Source organism: Hypanus sabinus, chromosome 2 (genome assembly GCF_030144855.1).
Source record: "Hypanus sabinus isolate sHypSab1 chromosome 2, sHypSab1.hap1, whole genome shotgun sequence".
Taxonomy (NCBI): domain Eukaryota; kingdom Metazoa; phylum Chordata; class Chondrichthyes; order Myliobatiformes; family Dasyatidae; genus Hypanus; species Hypanus sabinus.
The window spans coordinates 18,290,325-18,303,836 of record NC_082707.1 but is presented as its reverse complement, the minus strand read 5'-3'; the positions used below and the strand labels follow the sequence as shown (position 1 = coordinate 18,303,836).

At 42.2% G+C, this 13,512-nt stretch overlaps 1 protein-coding gene across 2 annotated transcripts in view; it reads left to right on the top strand.

Moving 5' to 3' along the window:
- The window catches only part of LOC132406674 (P2Y purinoceptor 1-like), a 273,564-nt gene that overhangs the window by 160,926 nt on the left and 99,126 nt on the right, over nucleotides 1-13,512 (top strand). Inside the window, exons 1-2 of one of the 2 annotated variants that reach the window (XR_009516225.1) lie at nucleotides 1,932-3,415; nucleotides 4,117-5,100. The exons of the other annotated variant lie outside the window; for it this stretch is intronic. The gene's annotated coding sequence lies outside the window, so the exon portion shown is untranslated. Of the gene's footprint in view, nucleotides 1-1,931; nucleotides 3,416-4,116; nucleotides 5,101-13,512 lie in introns of those variants that run through there. 2 annotated transcript variants of the gene reach the window in all.

Sequence of the window (13,512 nt, the reverse complement as noted above, 5' to 3'; positions counted from 1 at the left end):
GATATTTAAGATAAAAACGGCGAGGCACACCAACTTTAGTCATCTGCTCACAATTGCATATACAAGTGTATCATAACACTGCCGGTTACCAGTGGAGTTCCACAGGGGTCGGTGTTGGGACCGCTGAATTTTATGATGTATGTCAATGATTTGGAATATGGTATAAATGGATTTGTGGCTAAATTTGCCAATGATACAAAGATAGGTTTAGGAGCAGGTAGTGTTGAGGAAACAGAGAGCCTGCAGAGACTTAGATAGTTTAGGGGAATGGGCAAAGAAGTGGCAAATGAAATACAATGTTGGAAAGTGTATGGTCATGCACTTTGGTGCAAGAAATAAACAGGCAGACTATTATTTAGATGGAGAGAGAATTCAAAATGTAGATATGCAAAGGGACTCGGGAGAACCTGTGCAAGATACCCTAAAGGCCAACTTCCAGGTTGAGTCAGCTGTGAAGAAGGTGAATGTAATGTTGGCATTCATTTCTAGAGGTATAGAATATAAGAGCAGGAATGTGATGTTGAGGCTCTATAAGGCATTCGTGAGACCACACCTAGAGTATTATGTGCAGTTTTGGGCTCCTTATTTTAGAAAGGATATACTGATATTGGAGAGGGTTCAGAGAAAATTCACAAGAATTATTCCAGGAATGAAAGGGTTATGGTCTGAGGAACATCTGGCAGCTCTTGGGCTGTATTCCCTGGAGTTCTGGAGAATGAGGGGGATCTCACAGAAACATTTCAAATGTTAAAAGGCCTGAACAGATTAGATATGGCAAAGTTATTTGCTATCGTAGGGGATTCTAGGACAAGAAGGCATGACTTCACGTTTGGAGGACATCCTTTTAGAACTGAGATATGGAGAAATTACTTTAGTCAGAGGGTGGTAAATCTGTGGAATTTGGTGCCATGAGCAGCTGTGGAGGCCAAGTCACTGGGTGTATTTAAGGCAAAGATAGATAGATTCTTGATTAGCCAGGGCATCAATGGGTATGAGGTGAAAGCAGGGGAGTGGGGATGACTGGAAGAATTGGATTGGTGCATGATTGAATGGTGGAGCAGATTCGATGGGCTGAATGGCCTACTTCTGCCCAGAAAAGCAGCTACCATAATCAAAGTAACTCCATCATCAAAGTTCACACCCCCCTGTTCAATTTCTCTTCTCCCCCCCGCCCCACTTCCATCAGGCAGAAGATACAAAAGCTTAAAAACACACAATCGTCTGGCTCAACCACAGCTTCTATTCCACTGTTATAAGACTCCTGAAAAGTCTTCATGCACAATAAATATAAACTTTAATCTTACTATCTATCTCATCATGACCCTTGCACACAATTGTCTACAAACACTGCAATTTCTCTGTAACTGTGACATCTCCTGCATCCCATTATTGATTTTTGCTTTGTACTACCTGATGTTCCTCTGTATTGAAATGGCATGTATGGATGGCATGCAACCTAGGATTTTCCACTGCATCTCGGTACGTGTCAATAAACATGCCAATTATTTCAGAAATTGAATTCTGTGCTATAATGCTATTATTAATCACATCCCTTTGCTATTTGCCCACATATTGGTTCCCATCACCTGTTGACTGAAAGCAAACTGGTAATACACTTCCATCCTGGTAACAACACCCTATTAGTTCCTGATCTCTAACCTTATGGCTACCTTTAAGTAGCCTGCTAGGATATCCTCTCAAATTTGAAGTAAGATATTCCCTGAATAAAGGTGCAATCCACCTTCTATTTGAATCCCCCACCTTCCCTGAAAATACTATACCTTGATTTGCCAGTCGTGTACGTTTTCCAGCATATCTCAGTGATAGTGACAATATTAGAGTTGTTGTATATTTAATACTTCAGTAATATTGTAAATATATTGTTTGATTAAGAACTCCTGTTCATTTAAATAATTAATTATGGGTTAATATGTAAAAATAACTGAAATGAATGTATCGTGATGGTAGCATGTCATAAGTACACGTCTCTCTTACAGTTAAAAAATGAAGTTAGACTCGCATTCTGGACTCTCCTCATTTTCCGCCCAATTGTTTCAACGTTTCGAAGTTACAAAGCATAACTGTAGTGCCATATGTTAATTAAAGTTTCGAGATCATGTATCCCAGAACTAAAATAGATGCAATTTAGTTTCAGTTTTCTTTCTTCTGTATTGACCTTCTGCTCTGTCTACTGAACTTACTAACTTCTCATCTAGGTGACTGTACCTCTGTCCTCTTTGAACTCTGAACTCTCTTCCATTGCCAACTTAATTTAAGCCTTCCCCAATGGCACAGTGAAATCTTCTTGCTTAGGTTTTGGTCCCATTCTGCTTAAATACTACTGGTCCTTCTTATACAGGCCCCCCCGCCCCCTTCTAATGGAAAAGTCGCAACGATCCAGAAATCTAAAATCCATCTCTCTGCACCAGCATGTAAGCCACACATTCATTTGACTTTTCCTTCTGCTGCTTTATTCCAGGATCAGTCCTGATGTTACAAACTTTTGAGGTCCTGATCTTAACACAATAAAATCCCATATAATCTCAAACGTCACAGGACTGCCTACGTATTAGCCCAAAAAGCTCTTCAAAATCCAATGCACAACTTCCTCTCCATCCAAGACCCTTGCACCAAGGGAATCTGTGCCATATCCATAGCTAATATAATCCTGTTGCTCTTACAGTTTGCTAGGATTTGTAGGTTCTCTTATTTCCCACTGACTTTTTGAGGAATTGAGCCAACTAATAATGTTTGTATTCTTTAAACTTGACCCAAATATCCTTTTTAGAAGATATATCCAAGACATCCTGCCTCAATACTGCTGTGGTGTTCTCCCCGGTCATTATTACAGAACCCCACTTTTGCAGCAAGGGGGCAGCAAGTAATCAGGAAAGTAAAAGGCATTTTAGCAATATCGTGAGGGTAGTGAACTGTTCCTCATCCCACCTGAAACTTCTAAGATGGAGAACAATGAGTAGCCAGTCCTGTTCTTTTACCAACCATGTTTCTGTGATTACAACAATGTGTTATTTCCATGTGTTGATCAGTACTCCGAGTTCATCAGTCTAATCTGTAAGGATCCTTGCATTAAAATAAATGAATTTCACATCACCAGCCTTGTTCAGTGAGTAGTGTTAGTGTTGGTATTAGTATTTTCGATGTAAAATGTATTAACACTATGAATGTGCAAACAGGGCACTATGAGTTTATAGTTTGTATGACATGATCAATGTGAGCAATTCAATGTACTGCGTATATTTCTTCAATATAGTTTTGTGAATAAACTTATGTTTGAATTTTAGAAAGATCTAAATGGAGAGAATTCACAGATGACTATGACTGCAGAGGGACTGAGGTGTTCATATGAATGAAACACTGTAACATGAGCCTTAATGTGCAGCAAGTAATCAGGAAGGTAAAGGGCATTTTAATATCATCATGAGGGTAGGGGACTGTTAAAGGAGGGAGTGAGAAATCAAAATGGAATATTATATTTTTGTTAATGTTTTGTTAACATGATTTATACAAGGGTACAGACCAGCAATTTCTTGAGGTTGTTATAGACAGGAGTGGTAATGGGGCTAAGCTCCCACTGCCTATTAAATGCTCCCAATGGAGCATTTATTGAGTTCAATGCTGACTAGAATGTCCTGTGACACAGCAGGTGCCTAACTGTATCTGTCTCTGCCTTTCCTTTGGATTCATCGGCTGTGTGGAGAAGGGAAGCCTGTTGCTTGGGTAACAGCTTACTCTCCATTTCATACTGGCCTGGCTGGTGTATCATGTAGACGGCTAGAACAAATGGTCAACCCTGACCATTGGGGTTACTCACTGACCAGCACTGAAGAGATTTGCCAGGCTAATTCCTGAGGTGAGAAGGCTATCCTCACCTCAGAGTTGAAAAGCATTAGATCTGTATTGTTTAGAATTTAAGTACAATTATAATATTCAAAAAACATTTAGTCAGATACTTTGATAGGAAAGGCACAGCAGGATATGGAGCTGATGCAGGTAATCGGGATTTGCAAAGATCAACTTCACTGTTTCCCTGGACGAGGTTGATCAAACAGGCTCATTTCTGTCCTGAATGTTTCTATAATAAATCTATCTCTCCAGGATGAATCCACTCCCAAGCCAGCAACATGTCAGTGTTGGACATTGGGCTGCGTGAACAGGAATATTGTGAACACAAAGGGTAAATATCAGACTTGGACTTTGTGCAGGAAAATAGGATTAGTTATAATTGGCACCATGGCTAGCATAGATATTGTGGGCCAAAGGGCTTAATCCTATGGTGCACTGATTTGCGGGAGGCATTAATGCTTTGTGTAGCGAATGTATTAACTTGATACCATGTATTTTTTAACGGAACGTAGAGTTTATATTTTGTGTCTCAGTGTAGACAGGACTAAAGAGATGTTTGTGGACTTCAGGAGGGTGCAGCCTGACCACTCCCTACTGCATATCAATGGCTCCACCATAGAGAGTCAACAAATTTCTTGGAGTGCACATTATGGATGATCTTACTTAGCCCCTCAGCTCTACCTCTCCCACTTTCTGAGGAGATTGGGGTAACTGAGGCTACCTGCCTCTTTTCTAACCATATTCTACCAGAGGACCATTGAAAGTGGCCTGTCTGGGTGAGACACCATCTGTCTGGTATGGGCATTGCAAGGCACCTGACTGCATGACCCTGCAATGAATTGTGAGGACTACTGAGAGAATTATTGGGGTCTCTCTGCTCCCCTGTTCAATTCAGGACAAGAAGCACTGTGTTTGCAGAGCCCTCAACATTGTCAAATGCTCCTTCCATCCAGCCCTTAATCTCCTTGACCTTCTACCATCAGACAGAAGGTATCATAGTCTAAGAATGAGGCATGTTAGGCTGGGTAATATCTTCTTCCCCCAGGCTGTGAGACATCTGAACACCCTGCTACCAACTAGTACACATTATGTATGTCAGCGCCAGTAGCAGTATACAGTTGTATATTTAACTGTATGTCATATATGCACTTTATGTCAACTTGTAAATGCTTTTTTATTATCCGATAGTATTATTTTATGTGTTGGATGTAATATATGTATTGTGTTTTGTACCTTGGTCCCTGAGGAGCATTGTTTTATTTAGTTGTATATATGTGTACGATTGAATGGCAATAAATTGAACTTAAATTTTTGCATGATACAGAATGTGAAAAATGTAATGTACCACTCCATATTTCTAGGATATATTCTTTATGAATAAGGTTTATTTCTGAAATTTTAAAATTCTAAATGGAGAGAATTCACAGAGTACAGAGATTGGGTGATAGGTAGAAATACATCTCTGTCAAAGGAGGTGTAAAGTGCTCCTTCCCTCCCCTAGCATACAGGTCACCCTTGGGCAATGTGTATCACCACCTAGCCCCCCTGATCAGGGTCATGTGAAGCCATGGGAGCAGCTGGTGCATATCACAAGTCACAATATTTGAAGTGGAGGATGACAGGTTCTTGATTAGTGCGGTGCTAAAAGTTATGGGGAGAAGACAGGAGAACGAATCAGAATCAGGTTTATTAGCACCCAGATGTGACATGAAATTTGTTAACTTAGTAGCAGCAGTTCAATGCAATACATAATCTAGCAGAGAAAAAAATATAATAATAAATAAAATAAAAATAGTAATAATAATAAAACAAGTAAATGAATTACAGGTGCCCCCTGCTTTACGAATGTTCGCTTTATGCCACTTCGCTTTTACAAAGGACCAACATTAGTAACCTGTTTTCGCATTACAAAGCGGATTTTCGCTCTTATGAAAATCTTTCTGAAATAAATTAATGGTTCTTTGCTTTACACCATTTAGGCTTAAGAAAGGTTTCATCGGAATGCTCTACCTTTGTAAAGGGGGGGGGGGCACCTGTATATATATTGAATAGATTTTTATAAAGTGCAAAAAAACAAATACTGTATACTTAAAACAGAAAGTGAGGAGGTGTCCAAAGATTCAATGTCAATTTACGAATCGGATGGCAGAGAGGAAGAAGCTGTTCCTGAATCGCTGAGTGTGTGCCTTCAGGCTTCTGTACCTCCTACCTGATGGTAACAGTGAGAAAAGGGCATGCCCTGGTGCTGGAGGTCCTTAGTAATGGACACTGCCTTTCTGAGACACTGCTCCCTAAAGATGTCCTGGGTACTTTGTAGGCTAGTACCCAAGATGGAGCTGACTAGATTTACACCTTCTGCAGCTTCTTTCGGTCCTGTGCAATAGCCCCACCATACCAGACAATGATTCAGCCTGTCAGAATGCTCTCCACGGTACAACTATAGAAGTTTTTGAGTGTATTTGTTGACATACCAAATCTCTTCAATCTCCTAATAAAGTATAGGCGCTGTCTTGCCTTTTTTATAGCTACATCAATATGTTGGGAGCAGGTTAGATCCTCAGAAATCTTGAAGCTGCTCACTCTCTCCACTTCTGATCCCTCTATGAGGATTGGTATGTGTTCCTTCATCTTACCCTTCCTGAAGTCCACAATCAGCTCTTCTGTCATACTGTCATTGAGTGCCAGGTTGTTGCTGCGGCACCACTCCACTAGTTGGCATATCTCACCACCTGAGATTCTACCAACAATGGTTGTATCGTCAGCAAATTTATAGATGCTATTTGAGCTATGCCTAGCCACACCGTCATGTGTATATAGAGAGTAGAGCAGTGGGTTAAGCACACACCCCTGAGGTGCACCAGTGTTGATCGTCAGCGAGAAGGAGATGTTATCACCAATCCGCACAGGCTGCGGTCTTCCAGTTAGGAAGTCTAGGATCTAATTACAAAGCAAGGTACAGAGGCTCAGGCTCTGCAACTTCTCAATCAGGATTGTGGGAATGATGGTACTAAATGCTGAGCTATAATCGACGAACAGCATCCTGACGTAGATGTTTGTGTTGTGTAGGTGGTTTAAAGCCATGTGGAGGGCAATTGAGATTGCATCTGCTGTTGACCTATTCTGGCAATAGGCAAATTGCAATGGGTTCAGGTCCTTGCTGAGGCAGAATTTCAGTATAGTCATGACCAACCTCTCATACATTTCTTCACTGTTGGTGTGAGTGCTACCGGGCGATAGTCATTAAGGCAGCCCACATTATTCTTCTTAGGCACTGATATAATTGTTGCCTTTTTGAAGCAAGTGGGAACTTCTGCCCATAGCAATAATAGGTTTGAAAATGTCCTTGAATACTACCACCAGATGGTTGGCACAGGGTTTTAGAGCCTTACCAGGTACTCCATTGGGACCTTCTGCCTCACGAGTGTTCACCCTCTTTAAAGACAGCCTAACATTGGCCTCTGAGACAGAGATCATCAAATGCAACAGGGATCTTCACAGCTGTAGTTATATTCTTCCTTTCAAAGCATGCATAGAAGGTGTTGAGTTCATCTGGTAGTGAAGCATCAGTGCCATTCATGCTATTGGGTTTCACTTTGTAGGAAGTAATGTTGCTGTGCATCCGATGTCGCCTCCAAACGCATTTGAAATTGTCTCTTCACCCTTGAAGTAGCCCTCTGCAAATCATACCTGATTTTCTGGTACAGGCCTGGTTCAACAGACTTCAATGCCACAGATCTAGCCCTCAACAGACAACGTACCTCCTGGTTCATCCACGGCTTTTGGTTTGGGAATGTACAGTAAGTCTTTGTAGGCACACACTCATCCATACAGGTTCTAATGAAGTCGGTAACAACTGCAGCATACTCATCCAGGTTTGAAGATGAATCCCTGAATACAGTCCAGTCCACCAATTCAAAGCAGTCCTGTAGGTGTTCCTGTGCTTTCTTTGTCCGTACCTTCTTGGTCCTCACTACTGATGCTGCAGTCTTCAGTCTCTGCCTATACTCAGGGAGTAGAAATACAGCTAGGTGATCAGACTTCCCAATTTAGGGTGTGGAATAGCACGGCAGATATTCTTGATGGTGGTGTAGCTATGGGTCAGTGTGTTGTTTCCTCTGGTATTGCAAGTGATCTGCTGATGGTAGTTGCTTTGTGATTTTTTCAGACTAGCCTGGTTAACATCTCCCAAAACAATGGTGAAGGTGTTAGGGTGCACTGTTTCGTGCATGTTAATCCTATTACTCAGATCATCTAAAGCCTGCTTGACATTGGCCTGAGGTGGAATGTAAGTTGCTACCAAAATGATCCTAGGGATCTCCCATGGTACGTAAAAAGGATAGCACTTTACTGCTAGATATTGCAGGTCTGGTGAGCAGAATTGGGACAGCACTGATATATTTGTGCACCAAGAAGAGTTGATCATGAGGCATACTCCTCCACCTCTGCTTTTGAGAGACTCTATAGATCTATCCTGATGGTGTATAGTAAACCCGTTGATCTGGTTTGCTGCATCTGGTACAGAAGGGGTTAACCAAGATTCCGTGAAACAAAGGACACGCGCTGTCCCAATGTCCCTCTGAATCAGCACCCTGGCTCTGAGATCATCGATTTTATTCACCAGAGACGGCACGTTTGCCAGCAAGCAGTTGAGTTGAAAGGAATAATAAATCAGCCAAGGCGGAATGGTGGAGCAGACTTGATGGGCCAAATGGACTAATTCTGTTCTTGTGTCTTATGAAAACAGGCCGTTCAACCCAACACATCCACACACACCAGGTTGGTACAGATCCGTGTAACCTCATCTTTCAGCACTGGTCCCACAGCCTTTTCTGCTGATGTGATTCAAGTGCTCACCTGCATACTTATCAAATTCTCTCAGCAGAGCTGCTTTACTAGCAGTACATTCCAGGTAATCTTCACTCTCTGGGTAAGAAATGTCCCCCTCAGATCCTCCCATCACTTAATCAATACACTCTTTATTAGCTCCACAATAAAATGCACTCAGCTTAGTCAGACAGGATCTGTCCTTGACAAAGTCATCTTGGCTATCTCTGATTAGTGCATCACAGACACAAGAGATCTGTCCTCATGATCCAGGTCCCACCAGACCTAAAAAAACAAGCCCAATGATCCAAATACTAAAACCTTCCCTCCTGTACAATTTATTTCACCTTTCCTCTCAACTTTATACTCAAACGTTTGTATATTGCACAGGAACTAATCCTGAGATTATAACCTTGTAGGTCCCGCTGTTTGCCATCGACCTATGAACAAATACTCATTGCAGGGCCTCATCCCTCTTTCTACTAATGTTATTCGTTATAATATACGAGGGGTAATTGATAAGTTTGTGGCCTAAGGTAGAAGGAGTCAATTTTAGAAAACCTAGCACATTTATTTTTCAACATAGTCCCCTCCTATATTTACACACTTAGTCCAGCAGTTGTGGAGCATCCGGATCTTGGACCTCCAGAAAGTGTCCACAGCACAGGTGATTGATTATTTTGTGGTCTAAGCTAGAAGGAGATGAGTTATACAGCTCTTATTACATGCACATGCAGCTCAACTCTTTGAGTGATTATACAGAAAGTTTGAAGTTAGTAACTCATCTCCTTCTACCTTAGGCCATGAACTTATCAATCACCCCGATGACTTATTAACTTCAAAATTTTCTGCATAATCACTAAATTCATTTACCCACCCACGTACTCTCCATCTTCTGCAGAGATCGTTCTCTAGGTGATTGTCTTGTCCACCATCCTTCAGCACTGATCTCCCTCCTGGTAATTGCCTCTGCAAGCAGTACAAGTGCTACACCTGCCCTTACAACCCCATCCCTCACCATTATTCAGAGCTCCAAGCTGTCCTTCCAGGTGAGGTGACACTTCACCTACAAGTCTAGTGTATCTGGAGCTCTTGGTGATACCCGATGTAGATTGGAGGACTGCTTCATCAAGCACCTTTGTTCCATCTATCACAAAAGCTGGGTTTTTCTGGTAACCACCCATTGTACTTCAACTTCTCCTTCCTATTCTGACATGTCAGTTTATGGCCTCCTCTACTGCCATAAAGAAGTCACTTTCAGATTGCAGGAATAAAACCTCATATTCCATCTGTGTAGCCTCCAAGCTGGCAGCTTGATCATCAATTTCTCTAACTTCTGGTAATTTCTCCCTCTACCTGCCTCCTTTTTTGCATCCCCCATTCTGGTTCCTCTCTTACCCCTTCTCTTCTCCTCACCTGCTCATCACCATCTCTGGTTCCCTTTTTCCTATGCTCAATCTTCTCTTATCAAACTCCATCATCTTCAGCATTTTACCTCTTCCACATATCTCCTTATGGCTTGACACTTCATTCCCCCTTTCACCTGATTTCACCAATGACTTGCCAGTTTGTACTCCTCCTCCTGCCCCCGCTGTCTTATTCTGGCTTCTACCCCCTTCTTTTCCAGTCCTAATGAAAGGTCCGAGACAAAAGCATCAACTGTTTGTTCCTCTTCATAGATGCTGCCTGACCTGCTGAGTTCATCCAGCATTTTGTGTGTCTTCCTCTGAATTTGCAGCATTTGCATAATCTCTATATCTATCCCTTCACACTTTTTTTGGATTGAACTCCATCTGCCACTTCTCACCCCAGTCTGCATCCTGTCTATGACATTCTGAAACCTACAACAACCTTCTAATGAGGTAAAACAATAACAAGTGTAAAAGAGTACTTAAAAAAGTGTAGCACAGGTGAATGATAAAGTGCAAGATCACAACCATGTAGATTTTGAGGCTAAGAGTATCATCTTATTGTACAAGAGGTCCTTTCAAGAACTGGATAACATCAGGATGGAAGCTGTCCTTGAGTGTGGTGGCATGTGCTCTTGCACTTCTTTCTCTTCTGCGTGCCTCATTTGAGAGGGGAGAAGAGAGAATGCTCAAGGTGGGCGGGGCCTCTGATTTTGCTGGCTGCTTTACTGAGGCAGTGAGAAGTACAGAGTCCATAGAGGGAAGGCTGGTTTCTGTGATGCGCTGAGCTGTGTCCACAACCCTTCGTGGTTTCTTGCAGTCACGTACAGAGCAGATACCATACAAAGCATTCTGACAGAATTACAGATCAGCTTTATTTGTTATGAATTTCCCTTACCGGGCTTGTATGGAAACTTGGCTTGTTGCTGGCCTGCTGACAGCCATGAGACTCGGTGGTGAGAAGGCCACTATTGTTCATAAACAATAGGTGTCTAGGGTCAATCTGATTTGGGTTTCAACCAAACTATTAAAGAAACCTTGATTTGATTGAATGCTGTGCTAAATACTGCCCATACACAATTTGCAGTCGGCAAGAAATAACAAATCCTATACCGCATAAAATTATAAAGAAATTGTATTTACAAATTTCAGCTTTATCAAACATTTAGTAGGCAAAGGAAAAAAAAAGAGACGATTACAGTTAAACCAGTCTAAGTGTGCACATTGTTGGAGCTCATCTTGAAGTTGTCTTTTTACTCGTGCTAGACCTATGGTCTACTTGAAAGCACACACCACATGATGAACGTCACTCGAAATCTATCTCGAACAAATAGGCTCTCTCTTGGGAGTACTGGCCCTTCCACCTTGTGCAGTGGGGATGCTCCTTCCCATGGCATCCTCAGCTGTTTTGCCTCCAATCCTCTTTGCAGTTCCTGCCAAGAAAAAACACTATGAACCACACTATCCATCACAAATCTCTCTCCATCCCACGCTCTCAAACTTCCTGCCGATTCTGTGATCTTGATTCGCTGACAGAACTTTCCTAGTTGAACATCGTAGCCCCTTGTAGCTGAAACCGAAAAATCCTAAAAGCACAACACACTGCTTTTATAGAAGTGCCAAAATGAAATACCTACAGCATAGCAGTAGCATTCTTAACCATGACATTACAATTGCATATATATCAAAACATACAGTGAAAGACATTGTTTGTGTCAAACCAAATCAGTGATAGTGCTTAGCAAGAATGTCTATGTTTCCAGTGCCAACATAATGTGGGAGGCACCTTGAGCACCCGGATTGAAATTCCCACAGTCATGGGAAGAGTATACGAACCCCTTATAGGCAGCGGGGGAATTGAATCTGGACTGGTGTTTGCTGGTACTGTACAAGCATTACCCTAACTGTTACACTATCGTGCAGCATAGAATACATTCTATCATCGATAGCAGGATTACCAGTGTGGAGGAACAGAGGAAATTTGTGGTTCATGTTCATAGATCCCTCAGTTGTTGTATGTTGATGGGTTCGTTAAGAAGGTGGCATGGCTTTCATCAGTCAGAGCATAGAGTTCAAGAATTGAATTTTGAATTGAATTGTATTTCGGTTTATTGTCATTTATAAACCACAACTGCAATGCAGTTAAAAAATGAAACAATGTTCCTCCAGAATGATATCACAAAAGCTCACGACAAAACAGACTACACCAGAAAATCCACATAACGTTTGGCAATTCCCAAATCCAGAGTCCGGAGAGGCTGCTGCGTATTAATATCGCGCTACCATCTTAGCGCGTGCTCCGGAAAGGAGCTCCAAACCTACCAGACAAAACAAGACTACCCAGACACACCAAGTCAGGAGATCAACTCTACCAACTCTAGTGTCGTCAGGGACACTGGAGGCCTCCCTGCTTTCCATATCCCGCAAGAGGAGCATTCCACTATCCTGCCTGGCATCTATCTCTACTGTCCCAGCTAAGCAGATAGAAAGAAGGGAAGGAAAATAAACTTTATCTAGTGCTTTTCTTTTCTTTATTTTTTCTGACTGAAGCCTCAAAGAGCTGATGGCTCAAGATCACAAACCAAAAACTAAAACTACAAGACCTACACAAAATCACATAGTTACTTATTGTTATAGTTAACATATAGTTACAACAGAGCAAACAATACCATAATTGATAAATAAAAAAGACCATGGGCACGGTAAAAATAGTCCAAAGATGTTAAAAGACTATAAGTTCGAAAGAAACCACCACACAGTTTCCACAAGTCCTCAAGCTCCCGATAGACACGTCATCCCACACAGGCGGCAAAAGTGAATATCCCTGCTATGGACTTCCACGGCGCCGTCAGACTCAGCCTCGCAGATGCAGCACACAGTGAAAGCGCCCCAACTGCAGCGGACTCCCGAGTCCGTTAAGCCTCCGACCAGCCTCTCCGAGCACCATCCTCTGCTGAGCGCACTAAACGTCCCCGCCACCTGCAACGCAACCTCGAGGACTGGGGGCCTGTTCTTCTCAGCAGAGACCCAGACCTCACACCAGCAGCAGCATCGAAGAAAGCCTTCCTGGAGATTTCCAGATGTTCCTCCGTGCTCCCATGTCCATTTTTCATCAGATTAGGATTGTGCACGGCACCCCGCTTGACAAATAACAAATATCAACTCCAGAGAGGCCGCTGCAAACTGTGTCACGCCGCCATCTTGAAGATCACAATTGTGAGGTAATTTTGGAATTCTGTGAAGCTGTGGCTAGATCACATTTGGAGTATTGTGATAAGTTCTGATTGCCTCATTGTAGGAAGGATGTGGAAGCTTTAGAGAGACTGCAGAAGAGATTTACTGGGATGCTGCTGGATTGGAGAACATGTCTTATGAGAAAAAGCTGAGCGAGCTAGGATTCAGGGGAAAAACCTTA